This window comes from Triturus cristatus, chromosome 12, assembly GCF_964204655.1.
Source record: "Triturus cristatus chromosome 12, aTriCri1.1, whole genome shotgun sequence".
In the NCBI taxonomy this organism is placed as follows: Eukaryota; Metazoa; Chordata; class Amphibia; order Caudata; family Salamandridae; genus Triturus; species Triturus cristatus.
Window position 1 is genome coordinate 163850665 of NC_140595.1, and position 12134 is coordinate 163862798.

Here is a 12134-nt window from a genome sequence, read left to right on the forward strand (position 1 = left end):
CCCTAAGTGATGGTCTTTTGGGAGAATATCTACTTGAAGCTATAGAGGGACTATTGGAGTGTTTGGTTATGGCCATATGAGGGTCAATGGGGCTATGCGAGGGTCCGTTAGTGAGTATGTAACATTGTACTGGAGCTGTGTGACAGTCTATTTCAATGTAAGTATGGGTTTCCTGTTGGGGACAATTTGGAGCTATCTGGACCAATGGTAGTTTTGCGATGGTCTGCTTTCAGCTCTGTTAACCCCTTCCCCGCTCATGACGGAACCGTTCCGTCATGAGCCACGGTTGCCGTGTGCTCATGACGGAACGGTTCCGTCATGACACGCCCGTTGGCGGCCGCTCCGCCTACGCGGCGCTGTTTCCCCGCCTGTGCGGGGGGACAACGCAAATGGGCGGAGTCATGACGGAACCGTTCCGTCATGAGCACAGCTCAACTGTGGCTCATGACGGAGCGGCTCCGTCATGAGCACAGGCCCACCGCGCTGCCCCCCTGCCCCCCCCAGCGCTGCAGCGGAATGTCCGCAGCAGCGAAGGGGTTAAGTTGTATGGGCAACACAAGGGTCTTGTAAGACCTAGGCGTAGCTACAAAATGGATTTTATGTTGCATATATTGGCCAAGATTTCCTAACATTTTGCATCATGGTTGCCCCACTTTTTTTCGTGCAGACCAGAAGCAAAATGATGGTCAAGACTTACAAAGCAGCAAAAATGATGACTGTATTGCCTTGTGTGGCTTTGTTAAAAAAAGTAAAGCAACCAAATACCTTGTGCTGCCTTATGTTACACTGTGTCATGTAGGCGTTAGATGGGTGGAGCATTCACCCACGTATTTTGACGCAAATCCAGATTTACTAAAGGTAGTACACCTGGGTTTGCACCAAAATGGTGCATCTTAGAAAGGCATAACAAGAAGAAATATCTTCATTTCTCCCTGAAACTTCCCCTTTCCATGTGTCCTTCATTCTACAGCACACATGGAAAGAGAAATATGCCTCTAAGGATTGTTTTTGTGCAGGAAGGTGTCACTTCCTCCATAAAAGCAATTCTGCACATCAAGCAGTCATACAATTGGCGGTAGGCTGTCTGAAGTGCCCCAGCACTATGAGAAGGCAGAAGTGCGCCATATCTTAGAAGATAGGATGCATTTTTGCTCTCTTCCTTCTACACAACACAGTGCACAAATTCGCCTTGTGGTGGTGTGTGAAAGGTTAGTGAATCTGGGCCTTAATGTAATGAGAAATCTAGCTTCAAGGAGCAGTATGGACTTTCCAGATAACATTTTGACTGCAGCAGGAGCAACTCAGATATGAGATATCTCACACCAAATAATACTGTGTGAAATTCATATGGAATTTAATTACAGAAATCAAATAGTACTTCAAATGTGTTGGGGGTATGTGGGGTCTGTTGGCAGCTATGTGGCATATGTGTGAGTTCTGAGGGGTTATTTTGGGGTGCACTATTGTTCTAGATCATTTGACCGTAACTTGCAAGGGTCAGTTCAGGCAGTATGAGAGTCTTTAGATATGCATGTGAGGAGATGTTGGAGTTATATGCGGGTTTTGATAGGAACAGTGGCGGCCGGCACAGATCGGGGTGGAGAGACAAGGAGGCAGGGTAAGGAGGTAAATAAAAAATAAAATTAAATGCACCTCCTCGCCGCCACGTCCTCCTCGCAGCTTCTCTCCTCCTCGTCCCTCAGGCCTGAACAAGGAAAAGGAAGCACCAAGGAAGCTCCCAGGCTCCCCTGAGCCAATCACAATGCTGCAATGCAGTGTTGTGATTGGTCGAAGCGCTGTGGATTGGTGCTCAGATGGGGAATGGGAGCCTGGGCATGTTCTCTGCCCGGACTATAATGCAGACTGGGTGGAGAACATGCTAAGTGCGCATGAAAGTTTGGCCTGCCCGAGAAGGCCGGCCAAAGCTTCATGCACACTTAGGGGGTGAAAACCACTCCTCCCCTCCCCTGCTCTGTCAGCAGAGCAGCCCTGCCTCACAAAGCTGCCGCGCCCACAACAGGAAAAAATAAAATGATTATTACATTGAGCTATTATCATTTTCTTTTTCTTTACACTGCTAAAAAGCAGTGGGTGACGCTCCTCCGCCTCAGCAGAGGGGCCGCCACTGGATAGGAATTATTTGGAGACACATTGTGGGGTAAGAGTGTCAGTTGTTTTCTGAGAGTCTGCTGGGAACTTTCTTAGATTTTATTGGTTAAGGCTAGTTTTAGGATAAGTCAGAACTGGGAACATGTCTAAGGTGCCACTCGTAGGGAAGCAAAAAAATTATTCCTCCACGCTAGAAATGTGACCATCATGTGGGCACAATGGGGGAGGAGGGCAGCAGCATGTAATTTCACCTAGAGCTGCAACATTTGTTAAGCCTGCCCTGCTGTTAGGAGCTATAAGTGGTCCTGTCCAAGGGTTATCCGAGTGCTTGAAGCTACGGATTTGGAACGATTATTCAACTTTATCTACGGCGGTCGTGCGGTATTATGGGGTAATTGTATGCAGAGACAAGGACTGCCCAGTTGAAGATCTCTAAAACAAGCATTGATAAAACCAGCATGTTTCTCTTGCACTGTGTGAGAAGCTCTATGGAGAAGTATCTGGTAAGGGCCATAGTCAGCGGGCAGCTAGAGAGGCGACGAGCCTCCATTGTGAAGCCCGAGCCAAGACTAAAGAAGTTGCTTCTCCTTCTGGCAAATCTGCACTGGCTGTAGGAGCAAAAAGCAACCACTTTTACGCAGCACAAAAACCCCAATGTAAAGTTATTGTTACAATGCAACCATCAGCAAAATACCATGGCCCTGTGCTGATCACATGAATGCTCACAAAAGACACCAAAAGCTGTCTTCAACATGTGTTACTGCTCTGCCTGCTCTAAGTTAATTTAAGGATGGTTCTCTAAAGAACGCTAACCTGAGAAATAGCTAATTAGTTCTTAGCTTATTAACTTGGTTATACTCATCAAAGAGTAACATATACAGTTCCACCACACACAAATCAGTATTTCATAGAGGCAATTATTTACATTTGTGACTTGCTCAACTAGATTGAAATAAATGGATCAATTTACTCACACAAAACGTAAATTAATTCCATTTACAAAAAGGTGATTACATTTATTCCAAACTCCATTAGCTAAATCACTTTGGCAAGCTGCACCCATAAATATATGAGTGTTACAGCCAGGTGGCTATCAATGGTTTTAAGTGGTAGGGCAGGTGAAGGGGGTGCAGTGGGAAGAGGAGGAGTGCGGGAGGAGCGCGACAGGGGGATAATGATTTTTAAAAACTTACCTGGTGCTGCTGACCACTTCGCACTCCCCTGCTTCCACTTCCTGGTTCCAGCAATCCCTGGGCCAGCATCACAGACTCCCCAAGCATGAGAGCTGTGAGGGGATTGGCCTGAGCGGGCTGGACCATGCGTGCTCAGGCACAGGGAATCTGTGCTGTTTCTCCAACCCGGCTGTGCAATACAGCCGGGTTCGAGAAACCTAAGTGTGCATGTCAATTCGGCCGGCCTAGAACGGCCGGCTAAACTGACATGCGTACTTGAAACTGCACATCTACCACTTCTCCTCCCCGTCCCATAGCAGGCACCACCCTGGCTCAGCCAGCAGCTGAAAAATAAAATGATATTTTAATATTAAAATATCCTTTTATTTTTCAGCTGCCGGCTCTGAGCCAGTGGGGTGACCCTGCTCTGCCATTGCAGAAGAGCCGCCCCTGGGCCCTACAGCAGGATATAACTGTGTTATTGTATGATGGTATCATTCTGTATTTGCTGAAACATACAGAGACACTTTCAGTAAGCTGTTTTCAGTATTCGAGGGTCTTAGGCCTACTATGCTGGCTTGCACTACCTCGCTGTGAGTCATATGGTCTGGATTACTTTTGGTTGGGTCTACTTTGGTTCTACTGGGTGTGATCCTACAAACCAGAATATTTTAGGATATCAATGAAGAAATCCATGCACACACTACTTGGATTCAACACGGTTAACCCTAATAATGGCTTTGATCCTAATTGTTTCAGCAAAATATTATTTTATTACGGTGAACAGTGATATTTGTTTCACTCGTGGTACTCCAGGGGCTTTCTCAAGGCACAACTCATCAGTAATCTGTTAATTTAATATAGAATACATTACCTTGCAGGCATTTAGGGGCTGATTACAATGGCGGACGGATTTCTGTCCATCCGCTATCAAATCGGGGATTGGGACCGCCCGACATGCTGTCCACCACCACAGTGGTTGCAATGCCTGTATTTTACATTGGCTGCAGCACCCGCCGCATTGTAAAAACGGGATATGTTACATACCCTTGCACTACGTGGCAGGCACTACATTGTACAGGGATATGGAGTGGGGCACCATAGGTGCCCCCAACACCTACAACCAAGGGCGAGGGGGAAGGAGGGCCCGCTACGGGCCCCCAATGTCCCTTTCCGCCAGCCTTTTATGGCTAGTGAATGCTCTGATTCCAGACCTAATCACTCACTACAACCTTCACGGTGACTCCCTCTAGTCCCTCGCTCACATTTACCACATCCTCAGAGGAGGTGGTAATTCCGAGCAGAAAATACCCAGATTCAAAAAAAGACCATTAAAAAGGAAGTAGGAATTATGGGTCCCGCAGGTTATATCTTATTCTGGGGACTTAAAATCGTGTATTGATACTGGCTGTAATTAGTAATTTTGGACCCTTTCCTCCCCACGTTAAATACGTCCAATTAGGAATGAGCCTCTAGGGCCCATATTATGCAAACAGCGCATTTTCATCGCTTGCGCTGGGCGCCCAGCGCAAACAATGAAAATGTGCTGCATTATGGTTAATGCACTGCCCCAGGGCAGCCACAAACTTGTGCTGTCCTGGGGGCAGTGCATTTCTGTGGAAAATAGAGCAGCTGCTTTGACGCTGCTCCTTGTTTTCACAGTTCAGGCGGCACCCACTGGCACTTTGAAGTGGGATTAGAGATCCCCTTGCAGGCGGGGGCAGTCAGTGACTGCACCTGCCTGCAAGGGGATGTCTGGGGGGTCCCTGGGACCTCCTTAATCCCACTTCCAGAGGGATGCGATCAGGGGGTGCACTGACAGTGAACCACCTTTTAGGTGGCGCACTGTCAGTGCACCTCTTGACAGCTTTGCCTCTGCGTCCAGTCCTGTAATACGGCGCGGGCACAGAGACAAAGGGATTTCCTCATTTGCATGGGGCCACGCCCCCATGCAAATGACCGAACGCCCTCTGAAGTAATACCAATAGCCAGAGCTATTGGTATTACATTTGGGGACGCACAAGCTTCGGCAGCCCCTTTTGTAATACCAAAGTGCCCTGGGGACGCGCAAAGTGGGGGCTAACACCCGTTGCACCCCCCGGGACACATCTATAATATGGCCCCAAGTGTCCTGAATACCCACCTCAAGATATGCAAGGGTCTAATTTGAAGAAGAGGCTTTTGATATTGGTCGAGCAAGGATATCGTTAAGGCCGGTCAGTCAGCCACAGAACTTTCTTTTGCATCAATTAAAATACATAGAAGTACAGAGATAAAAATAAATATCATAAACGAATCATTATGGCATCATTTCGAATTTTTGAGACTTGCTCCCTATATTATATATTTAGAGGACTTTTCTTGTGATTCCAAGGGAAGCATTGAATCAGTCTATCAACTCTGCTTCCACAGTGGGCAAGTGTTTTGTTACGGCAGAATCAGTATTAACCCATCATGGAGGTGCTGCGCGTAGCTTCTACTCATTCTCGTTGACTTCGAACCCCCTCCCTCCTTCTGGCCGCAAGGCAGCTTCCTCCAACCAGTGATTGTTTCTTTAGCTTCTCGTGAGAAGCATTTGCTGACGTTCAGTTTTCTCTCATGCCCCGCTTTAAACGGACCCATCATATAGTGCTTATGTTATGTTATGTTAACATAATTTGCTATAGCGCTCGACTCACCCGGGTGCGCTGTTTCGGATCCTAACAGGAGGTGCGCCTGACAATGAGGGTCTCCAGAGGGTATTTATTGAGTTGATTCATATTGTGATAAACACCTTTCCAAGGCTACTTTCCAGAACTAGTTGAACAACTGAAGGCTCAGCAGTGATGGATGGATTTCAGATGCAAGCTGATAGAGAGGAGAGCTCAAATTAAGCCAGTGCTCATGACCATCAAGTACTTCTCAGAATCATTAGATCTGCCCTTTGATTTCAAGCTTTTGTGCGCTGGAGTCAAGAGCACAAATCCATTCAAAGGATACCGATGAATGACATGTCCACATAGATTTCCTGCGAGTGTCAGAGCAGAGGAGACTACATAGGACTTTGCTGGAGCCCAGCTCAAGGTTTCAGGCATCTTCACTGCGAGAAGCTGAAGCTGAAATATGTCTGAGATCCATCGTGCTCCCCTGCAGGGGGACATGGCCTACCACTGGTGGCTTCTCTTCTCTAATGAGGGGGAGCCAGCACTGGTTTGCACAAGTCTGTTTTCTCACCGATAAGATTAATACAGTGGAATAGAAAACAATTGAGATGAATTCTCAATGGCTAAAAAAACATTGGTTAAAGCCGTAAAAATTGCAATTTTTCGGTTTTCCTGTATACTATGTTTTGTTTCTTTACTCAGTTGTTTTTGTGACATTTGTGTGAGTTGCGTCCCCAGGAAAATGGCCAGTTTCAAATGAGCAGAAGGACAAGATTTCCACAGCCCCACTGCAACACAAAACACAACCCGTCTCTATAGAGTAGGCTGCCGTGCGGCCAATCTGTGATCTTTTTGTTGCCATTGGGTGATGTCCTTTCTGTTGAATGTGAGTGGCTGGGCATCTAACCATTGGGATTTATGAATTAATTTGTGAAAACATTCTTCAAGATGTTGTGTTAACTGGAGAGAAGTAGTGTGGCAGCCAACCATTGCAATCCTCTCAATAGCACTGACACATTTGCACATTCTTGGTGGAAATGGCATGGTCCATTCAAGTATTGTCTTATTGCCTCTTCTTTGAAGACTCCAGAATAGAGGATCTCACCTAAGGGAGGAGAGGACTATTTAAACACTTCCACCTCCACCAGGATCCCATAAATGATGCACAAGTCAATTTATTTTAGCAAATTTGTTGTTGGCGATGGGTTAGAGAGGCTGGGGGAGGGGCTTAAACTTCCTAATCGGGGTTAGGTATCCGACCAGGAAATGGAGCAAAATTACTGGTCACGGTGGGGATTGGAAGATAATGACCAGAGACGTAATGAACATAACCCGACTCCGTTCCTGATTGAGAGACTGCGGTCCCAAGCCAACCGAGATCTTACTTGGGGCCATCGTCTTTTTTTCTGATTTTGCATCCAGTGGAGATCACATTCTGTATTGGCGGCTCCGCGTGACAGCGGTAGAGGTGCAACCCACTATCCCTCACTCAAAAAATAACAAATATGAAAACTTTTGTGTTCGGATGGGGAAAAGTCTAACAGAACATTTGTCCTCCTCTTTCGGAAGGGGTTTGGAGACCTCTGTAATCTAGGCTGCCTCCTAGCTCTATGCCGCCTGGGCCCCACGGGGCATATGTACAAGCCCCTATCGCCATGGGAAGGTCACTTTTTATGATGTTACCGTGGCGATAGGGGCCGTGCCTTATGTACAAGGCAGCGTTAAGCCTTTAATGCTGCCTTGCACATAAGGCACCCTTCCATGCTATGTTTAGCGTGAAAGGGGCGTGCAGTGGGTGTTGTGGTGGGCGTTCCCCAGCAACACCCATTGTATTTGACACTACCCCCTATGTACAAGGGTGGCGTACATAGGAGTCAGCGCCAAAATTAAGACAAGGAAAACCCTGGTCTTAAGTTGGCGAAATGAGGAGAAATGCATTATTTCTCCTCGTTTTTGCTTGTTCCATGCGTGTTGCCTTGTGCAGCACACATGGAAAAAGCAAAATGCCATGGTTTGTTTATGTACAGGAAGGTGTCCCTTCCTGTATATAAACAAACCTTTTTAAGAAATGCCATTTTGTATTGAAGCAGCACACATGAAAGTGACAGAATGGCATTTTAGGATTGTTTATGTGCAGGAAGGGACACCTTTCTTCACAAAAACAATCCTCTCCTGCACGCAGACACCCTTGCACTGTGGTGCAAGGGTGCCTGCGTTGGCGCTAAGCGGTTAAACTTAGCGCCATCACAGGGGGAATCGCCAGGCTGCTCCACATTCTTGTAAATATGGTGCAGACTTGCATTTCCGAAGTAGCGGAGAGAGGCGTTAAGCCGAAGAGGCTAACGACATGCTCCGCCACTTCTATAGTACATATCCCCCACGTTTCCAGTCCTGGGCATTTATGCTGAAAATCACTATTACCAGGTATGCTAGTCCCAATGGCTTGATAGAAAAAGTCCATAAGCACAACTGCCAGAACGCAATCCGCTTCAAATGAATAACCATGTTTGAAACAAGTGCCCTGTTGATACGGAGCGAGGTGAGGACCTTCCTGCGAAGATACAGTTCATCCACAGGGATTTGTTGTTCTGTAATGGCACACTTGTTTCATGTGTGCAGTTGTATTTTGTGATTATTTGCTTCTTATCAGTTACAGTTTGGGAAAGATGCCAGAAAAGCTCATTACAATCAGGAATTATTTTCTGATAAATTACAGGTGGATTGTGAGATACAGGTATTGTGTTACTTGCATGTATTGTATTGTGAGGTACAGGTATTGGGTTCCTTGCATGTATTGTATTGTATTGTACATACCCTCAGAATAAAAAGTAATTGTTTCATGTACAGCTCTTCTAATCAAAGCACTTCATGTGGCGAATTCCTTTATAAATGTCTTTTTATCCGGTCAAAATAGGTACTTTTTTTTTTAAACCCCGGAGAGCCCAAATTCACTCTACCGCATTTATGCCTGAAACCTGCAGATTACAGAATTATTTCAGCATTGGTCAGTTAACCCACTGAGCTACTTTACCACTTCCACAAATCCATTCAAATGCACAAGCCATGGAGTTCATGTGAGCACCATACCCTCTCCAACATGGCTCTGCAGAGATGATGCGAGTCATTGATCAGCAGAGACAAGACCCCTAGAATAAACAGCCCTCAATCACTCCACTGGCCACCTAAAGCTAGAACAGCAAGGTTCAAGGCTCCGGGCGTTGTCCCCACAGACTCCCAAGGAAAGGGACCCCTTTATCTACAAGTTAAATTCAAGCAATAGATTCAAAATAGAGCACAGCTACAGGCTTACACCACGGACCCCCTCCTCCCCCGTGGCCCCATCCCATCAATTTAAATGCCCAAGAGGGATTTCAATGAAACACAATCCATTCATTCATCTCAGCACAAAGGGCAACTTCACATTTTCACCAACTGATTTCATTTACTTAGCTCTTGCAAAACAACATTTCAAGGTGACCATTTCTAGGATCATAAAGTGCCAATGCTCTTCAGTGCTGGCACTCAACCCGGTTCTAAACGCACCCCTTTAGGAAGGCAACAGACCAAAGCCCAGGTGGCATCACGATTTGCCCTATATGGGGTGAGCACGGGGTGCCAAAATCTGAACTCAGATCTGTTGAGCCCCTAATTGACCACTCAGCCAGGGGCACTGCAAGGCCACCCCACAGATAGAGCGCTCACCATACAAATGCACCTAACATGACAATGTAGTGTAACATAAGTAGGTGGTGTCTCCTCTGTTGCCATGATGCAGCACATCTTTTAGATTTCGACTTTGCCTCAGTGCTTGCAATTTAATTTAGAACATGAACTATGACAAAAGTGATGCCTTGCCCAATGATCTGATGACCAGTGTGTATTTACCCCTCAGTGCTCGCGCTTAAACTGTTTATAAATGTGCCCAACTGGGCAGATAAAGTAGAAGGCATCACAGATCGTAATTTGCAGAGGATCACAATTTGGTGAAAAGGGTCAACCACGACTATAATCAGGAACACTACAAAACCACAACTTATACAGCCCCAGCACTTTATGCATTATTATGGACTTACAGCACTTGCCTCGCTTTCCAACAACTCATGCATACTTATGAGGTTTCAACAAAATGAGTGCGCTTCTAGCACAGCCAAGCCAGGATTTAATCAAAAACAGGTGTCAGTGCTGTGCATGGTGCAGAGCAGTGGCACACACTCTGTAAAGGCAGCTAACTGGCCGCCTGTTTGATTTTTCTGGTCTTAAATGATACTCATGAGGTGAAGCTTTTGACCAAGCGGTTATTAATGTCTCAGGTTCATGGACTGGGGTACCCCGTTTGTTGGCAGCATGAAAAAAAACAGACATATTTAAATGTAAATCATCAAAATGCATTGCTTCATTGATCCTTCAAATGTGTGTTGGACCCCAGAAACTTTTTTCAAACTCAAAAGAGCACTCAAAGTACAAGAAAATCACACAAACATGTTCCTTCTCTTTTTAAGGTCTAATGACTTAAAAGTTTTAGCTCATCCAAGCTAGACTTTTAAATTTCACATACATAAGGTAGTGTACTGTTCTGGAAAGGTGTTTCTTAATGGAAATAGGTGCTCCTAGAAGTCTATAGCTCCTCACCCACGCACACAAGGCACTCCACAACACCGGACCAGCGTACCTCAACAGCCGACTCAGCCTCTACACCTCCACCCGCCAGCTCCGCTCCACAGACCGCGCCCTCGCCACCATCCACCGCATCCGAAGAGTGACCGCCAGTGGCAGATCATTCTCTCACCTCGCCGCAAAGACCTGGAACACCCTCCCCATCCACCTATGACAGACCCAAGACCTGCTGACCTTCAGGAAACTCCTCAAGACCTGGCTCTTCAAACAGTAGCAGCGTTTCCCCCCAGCTCCTTGAGACCCACACGGGTATGTAGTGCGCTTTATAAATACCATGATGATTGATTGATTGATTGATTGATATAGCAAAGATACATAGTAAACCTACACTGCATGCAGTTTAAAAAACGTGACTGGATTTTCATATATAAACACACACTTTCCTTTAATAACAAACCTGAGTATTTTACAAGTATTGGGACCCCTTTGTGTCATTTTGAGTTAAAATGTCAATTCATACTGGATAATACTAGCACAGAATGTGCCATCTTAAGCTGCATAATTTGTTGCCACTTAATTTAATCAACCCTGATGTATAATTTGGTCCTCCCCTGCCAAATAATTGCAGCGTCCCCGAGCACAACTGAAGGCTCTACAGTTAACACTTTCACCACCAGTTCACATTTCATACCTGCAGCGGAGAGAGTGGAATGTACTACTCCAGTTAAAAAGCAAACAGGACTGAACAAATAGTATTAAATCATTGGAAATAAAAAAAATTAAAAAACTTGATTGAGCGAATTACTGAATTTAAGACAATACTGAGAACTCTCCCTACTGGCTACACAGCTGCTAGTACCTACATCAGCGGTACTTTTAAAATCGTTCTCATGATAATAAAAGGGCTGGACGGTCCGCCAACATTCTCAAGTATGAACCCATACAGATTTGAAGGGCAGGCGCATTGACCCACTGAGCTGGCTTAACTGCTAGCAGAAACGACTTCGTCCTTACCTACTGTGCGATAACCCCCTCCCCGAAACCTGCATAGATACATTTCTAAAAGTGGAACTTACTTGGCGCTCCACAGGGCTCCAAGGATGCTTCTGGGGTCGGGCAGGACTCCTCTGGAGGGCGAGAGCTCAGTGGAAGAGGCGTCACTCCATCGGTGTGTTAGGGAGTTGTACTCAGCAATCACTGACACCTCTTCTTTTCCATCTCCCCCTCGTGGGCAGTTCCGCACTTGGTCCTCGGGTGCGGTGCTGCTCGATGCCACTCAGGGCGCAGCCTGGGCGCTGGCACAGGGCGAGCGGCGGTGAGGGTCCTCGGCTGCGCAGCAGGGAGAGAGCACCGTTGTGTCTCGCTGAGGGTGGGGCGGGAGTACTGGCAGCGCGAGCTGGCCTGTACTCAGTGTTTGTGTGCGATGTGATCCCGCGGGGGGCGGGGAGGGGGCAGGAAAAGCGCTGAAACTCGCAGTCTGCAGGAAGTTTGGACAAGGAAATTACACAGAGGATGCTCGAAGCGGAGAGAGAGGGAATAACATGTTGCTTGGCGCGGAGACTGGGAATGAGGCGTGAAGAAGAGAAGGCATGGGTGT

At 46.5% G+C, this 12134-nt stretch overlaps 1 protein-coding gene across 2 annotated transcripts in view; it reads right to left on the bottom strand.

Annotated features, from left to right (window-relative positions):
- PEAR1 (platelet endothelial aggregation receptor 1) overlaps positions 1-11809 on the bottom strand; it is a 311694-nt gene extending 299885 nt beyond the window's left edge. The window contains exon 1 of one of the 2 annotated variants that reach the window (XM_085639753.1): positions 11614-11809. The gene's annotated coding sequence lies outside the window, so the exon portion shown is untranslated. The remainder of the gene's footprint in view (positions 1-11613) is intronic. The other variant, XM_085639752.1, reaches the window with a different exon arrangement.
- Positions 11810-12134: the final 325 nt, after the last annotated feature.